This window comes from Tamandua tetradactyla, chromosome 8, assembly GCF_023851605.1.
Source record: "Tamandua tetradactyla isolate mTamTet1 chromosome 8, mTamTet1.pri, whole genome shotgun sequence".
NCBI lineage: Eukaryota > Metazoa > Chordata > Mammalia > Pilosa > Myrmecophagidae > Tamandua > Tamandua tetradactyla.
In genome coordinates this window covers 43261817-43267807 of record NC_135334.1, presented here as the reverse complement: position 1 = coordinate 43267807, position 5991 = coordinate 43261817, and the positions used below count along the sequence as shown (strand labels likewise).

General features: G+C 37.3%; 1 pseudogene; it reads right to left on the bottom strand.

The window, feature by feature from the left end:
- Positions 1–2482: 2482 nt before the first annotated feature.
- Positions 2483–3272, bottom strand: LOC143643364 (uncharacterized protein C14orf119 homolog; annotated as a pseudogene).
- Between the last annotated feature and the right edge of the window lie 2719 nt (positions 3273–5991).

The following is a 5991-nucleotide window of genomic DNA, read 5'->3' as shown; positions in this document are numbered from 1 at the left end:
TATTCTTCCTTAGGTTTGTATCCAGCTAGTGATTTGAGGGAGATTTCATTGAGTTCCAAGAACTAACAAAAGCAAACAAATGGGAAAAAGCACCTTTCAAAGTCTTGGCAAATTGGCTTTTACTTGGCTAATACTTTCCTCAGAGTTCATTCTCTTACCAAGAAGATCAGCCAGAGGTCATAGTTAAGTGCAGGGTCCTTCCTGTCTTTTCTGAGCCTTTGTCTTCTCTGGGGCTTTTACTTGCTAGTGGCCTTACAAATTCCCCCATTTACAGGAATCTGAATGTCCCCTGCATTTCCCATGAGACAGACTTTCTCCACTGTACCCTAGTGCTCAGTTGTACATCTTAAAGTTGGTAATCCATTGTCATAGGCCACTTTGACGTATACTGCTTTAACTGCTTCTGTCTGCAGGGCAAGTTCTAAGAGGACTCGCCTGCCACAAGTTTTCGGGTTCAGTCTTTCATGCTGCCACCTGCTGGATTGGTATGGACATTTAGGCACCCAGCATGCAAAAAGGAGGTTACACGGGTCCCTGTGGAGCCGGGCTGAGGACCCACAATTGGAGCACAGGCTGGCTCTGTGCCTCTACAGGGAGGGGGCTGAAGAAGTACAAGGAGGGGTGCCATAAGTTTCTCCTACCATTTTTAAAGCTTCGTTTGCTTGATTAAGCATTGCTGTTACTGCAGTCCTTCTTTTTGGTGGCGTTTGAGGAAATAAGTTCTGTCAGTTTTTACTAGTTTTTCTTTTTTCTTTTTTTTTTTTTTCACATGAGCAGGCACCAGGAACCGAACCCTTCTGCTAGTTTTTCAGTGATTCTGTGAAGAACTGTGCCGTGGGGTTTCTTATACCACCATCTTGGATGACTGGCCATCAGAGTGTATGTGTGTGTGTGTGTGTCTGTGTATGTGTGTGTGTGTGTATATATATATATGATTTCTTTTCTTTTCTTTTTTTAATTAACTCAGTTCTAGTCCCAATTATACCAGAAGAAAAAGGTTCCTGGATATTCTTTTAAAAATTGCTGTGGAGTTTTGTAAGAAATTATGCAGTTTAGGGGTTAATAGTGTTTTACCCTTAAAATTTCTGTGTGCACTATAGTTATATGATTTGGGCAAGTTACTTAAGGTTTCTGAATCTTCTCATCTTCATCTATAAGAGTTGTCCAGTTAATAAATGGAGGTATGTAGGCTAAATGCTTAACAGTGCCTAGCACATAGTACTTGTGCCAAATAATTTGCTTACCAGAAGGGTCAATTAATTCAATAATTGTTATTCAATCAATATAAATTGAACACCTATTAACTGCTATGCACCATTCTAAATGCTGAGGCTATAAGGAAGAACAAGGCAAAAATTCCTGTTTTCCTGGTTTGTCCAGCAGGAGGAACATATAATTGAGAAGTAAATAGATAAATTGTGTAACCTTGGGCATTGAAAATCACTAGGAAGGAAAAATAAGATGATGGAAGCATAAGGAAAATTAGGGAAAGAACTGGCAGGAAGATGAACTTTCAATGTCAAGGCAAGTGCTCAGAAAAGGCTGCTCTGTAGAGCAGATACTTGAATAATTTAAAGGTGCAATGAGGGAAAGAACTGATGGAAAGCGCTTGGCACATCTGAGGAGCTGCCAGAAAACCAGTCTGGGGGAATGGAGTGAGTTAGGGAGAGTGCTAAGGAATTAGGCAGGGACCAGATTACCTAGAGACTTGTAGACTATATAAGAAATTTGGATTTTATTTTAAGAATATGCTACTGGAAAAGGAAAATGTAGTCTGATTTGTTTTTAAAATATAATTCCAATTGCTGTGTAGAGGATGGACTGTAAGGGGTCAGACTGTAACAAGTTCATTGCAGTGGAACTGGAGAAAGAGGTCAACAGGCAATTATGGAAATCTAGCTTTCTCTGTCTTTCTCCACATACCCACACAAGATTAACGAGGCAGATTTCTATATGCATCTTTTAAAACAAGGCAAACTAACTTTAGTAGTCAAGTGGTAACATATTTTATTTTCTTTATGCAATAAATCTATATTAGTTCTATTTCATACTCCTGTTAAGTTCTGTGTTTTGTGTTTTTTTTTTTGTATTTGTCCATGCAATCAATCTTAATATTCATGTATTCTTTTTTTTTTCCTGGAAATCCATTTCTTTACATAGGTACAAAAAAGAAAAATAGGGTTTTCATATTATTGTAGAAGGAAGTTAGAGTATAGGAACACCAAGGCTATCACATATGCTTTAGAAAAGACTCATTATTTGGATTCTAACAAACATCAGTGGAGGAGGGAGCAACTAATTATTCCACACTCCTGATTTTCATAAATTTTAATAAATCATCACTCAGAAAGCTAGTGGTTGGGATATCACATAGTTATGCCAGAATCTGGTAAAGGTGATAAACCAGCATCTGAATCAAGCTAAACTATAAAAAATATAGCATTTTATTACCCTTATTCTTTGAGGTAGGAGGATTCTACTTTGTATACCTCATGGGCCAGTGGCAGGGCAAAACTTTGTTATAGTACTCCAGCTCCTTTTCTTTAGCATTGTGAAAGAAGCCATCACATTTTGGGTGTTTGACATCCCTTGGAAAGCAGCAAGCTGAGAGGCACACTGAGGATCTAGATTTTCTTAGGAGTTCAGTTGACTTGCTATTAACTTTAAAATAACCATGGTCGTGGTGGTCAACGAGCTCAGTCAGATAATCAGGTTACGTATCCAGATCTTCAAGTGGCACATCTGAATTGAGTTCTCAGGGTAAGGGCATGCCCTCAACTCCATCAGCTGTGGTTGTCTTCCTTTGATTTTAATGCCAATTAGTCCTTCCCAGCTGTAGCAGCCACTGGTTGGTAAACCTTTGCTATAAATTCTGGTTCACTAACCTCCAGTTGCTTAACAAATGCATTGCACTCCTCGTCAACCCACCCTTGAAACCACTGATCCTGAAAACGTAGCTGGCGCTCAAAGATGCAAGGTGGTCGGTTTGCCCCGGACAAACTAATTCGCTCCAGACCTTGCAGGAGTGGCTGTAATTTTCCTGGCACTGCCTTAGCTACCAAGTCCTGTAGGAAACATTCATGCTGGGGGCCTACCGAACTGGCAAACCAGTACAGAATACGCTTCAGTTTCCGGGAAGTGACGTAGGACATTGGGGTGGGGAAGTGTTAGTGGTACTCTCTAGTACCGAGAGAAAGGGAGAAGGCAAGGATAATAGCGAGGAAGAGGAAGATGATTCCAGTGACATCCTCCTGTCTCCTCTCAGAGGACAGCCAGAGACCGTCACAAGAATCCTTAGACTCCTCCAACCACCACCGCTTCCATGTTTCCTGAAAACCCTAAGTAGGTCCAGCCAGGCAGCCCACTCATTTATTCTTTATAATTCATTACTATATCCTAACAGAGAAATCTACCTCATTTTCTTTCCAGGCAAATATTTGCAATGAATCAAGGAAAAGCATTGCAAATAAACTTTATATAATTTCATAACTTGTTATTTGAATACCAAAGGTGATGATAGGTATACATTCTAAGCATTTAAGTAAGTTATTTTAAAATTGTGGGATACTATATATTAATATATCCATTTGATAGTTTCCAGATTAGTATTGATGGCTTTTCAGTCTCTGCATGCACCACAGTTTAATGTGCAGTTGTCAATCTCCATTAAAATATCACTAAATAAACATTCTTCTTACTTGATTAATAACACTTCTTCAGTGATTATAATATAACCTGGTATATAGTAAGAACATAATATATGTGTGATTAATTAAATTGTTTTGTTGTTTGGATGCATGGATCTATTAGAGTAGTGGATAATTTGTTTTTGAATAAAAGATGTTTTTTCCTGTTTTATATACTTTAAAATCTTAAAGGTTGCTTAATTTGTGTTTTACCTTTTTCTAAAAAAGAAAGAGAGAGAAAAGTTGGAGGTGAAGGAGGAAGATGAGAAGGATAAGGAGGACTGGAAGGATGAGTAGGAAATGGAAGAGAAGCAAGCAAAAAACAAAGAATATATTTTAGTTATCTTAAAAATAATGATTTTTAAAGAACAATTTTTTTTTTTAGTTTTCGTTGCCAGGTAACTTAAAAACACCAAGCATTAATGCTTGAAATTGTGTGCACACACATATACCCACAAACACACAGACATTTCTTGTTTTTCTTTGAAGAGATTTTAACTTGGTAAGGATACATTCAGTAATCAGTCATTGTACCATTTATATTTGAGAATAGAAGAAAAATGTGCCTAGAGTATATCCATAAAGATTATTTCATGATAGCATGATGAAGACACGAATTCAGAACCTAAATGCTATCTTATCAAAAAGGCTAGCCATGAACCACCTTCTACTAAGGCAGCCCTCTCTGTCCTCTGGTCACCCAATGTCCCTTCACTCGGTGTGGCTTTCTTCATAGTACGTATCATTCTCTGGTATTTCCTTATTCAGCCATTTGTTCATCGTCAACTCTCCATGCACCCCCAACTCAAACTTTAAGATCTTTGCCTAAGAGCATGGCCTTTTTCAAGCTTTGTGAGGACCATTCCTACCATCTATAAGCTTTGATTCCTCTTTGATAGTGCTGTATCATTAGTACATTTGAAGAACCCTGTCTGTTTCTTAGCTTGCAATCAATTTCCCTGTGTCTTTTCCCTTTGACATTCCCTTTGACAGTGGATGGCATATAAGTTTGACATAAGGTTTGCATTTGTTGATGAAGATGTTTTAGACAACAGAGAAGGACATGATACATAGAGAACAGAAGTACCATTTCAGGAGCATGGGGCTGAGCCAAAGCTAATCAAAAATAGACCCAAAACTAGATTAACTTGTCAGAGTCCACAGTCCAAGAAAGGCCAATTTTGTCACAGATTGAAAAATTCCAAATTAAAATGCATTTTCAAGAATCGTAATTTAAGTCTCTATTTGTTATGTTTGATGTACTGGTTTTCTTCTTTTCCTTTCCAGTAAGAGGCAGTTTATAAATAACAAAAATGTTTTAAACTCTAAAAATAAACTATAGGCCTGAGTTCTAAGAATGGAGGAGAAAAAGTTCAAAAAAGACATGATAAACACATAAGAAAAAACTGGACTATAGAGTGTCAGCCTTACACTTACGTTAACTTTCTTGAGCTTGATAACTGCTGCTAAAGTCATTACATAGGTGAATACCCTCGTTCACAGGAAATGTACACGGAACGTATTATGTGTTCAAGGAGTATAATGTGTGCAGCCTGCCTCTTAAACGTTCAGAAAACAGATAGAGGAAGAGAGAGAGGGAGACAAGGAAAGAGAATAATATGGCAAAGGTGACAAAATATCGAAACTGATGGGTCTGTGTATCAGCCGTGTGCGGGCATGTTGGACTTCTCTGAATAGGGTTTGAAATATTTTTTCTACTGAAATTATTTCAAAATAAAAAGTCAAAACTGTGGCTATAGAGTCATTGTTATGCTTCTGATTTGTTATCTCTGATAATATTTACTTAGCAAAAAAAAGGTGAAGAAAATGTCTTTTTTAGCAGAGGTGGATTATAAATCAACCATTATTAACTCATTAACTTTCTTCCTCAACCATAAAATTAAAAGACTACCAAGGCTTTGATTTAAAACAGATAAATAAAATAGAGCAAATATTATTCAGGTAGAAGACTCACTAACAAGGGATTTCCGTCCTTTGGCAGCACTATATTAAATTATGACCCTGATGAATGAAAAAAAAAAAAATGCCCATCAGTATTTTTAAGGTATTACCTAACAGATGGAAAGAAAAACCTGGACCTTGAGGACAATAGGGAAAACCAGTTTCTAAGAGGCGAATAGTATCAAACTGTATTAGTATTTCTCAGTTGCTTTTGGCAAAGATGAATAAATGACACCTAAAACTTCTGAGGACACTTGTCTTAAATTTCCAATGCCCATTTGTCTGGCTCTTGGAGAATTTTATATTCTTTTTATATTTATCATATGTTTCAGGGGAAAAGAAG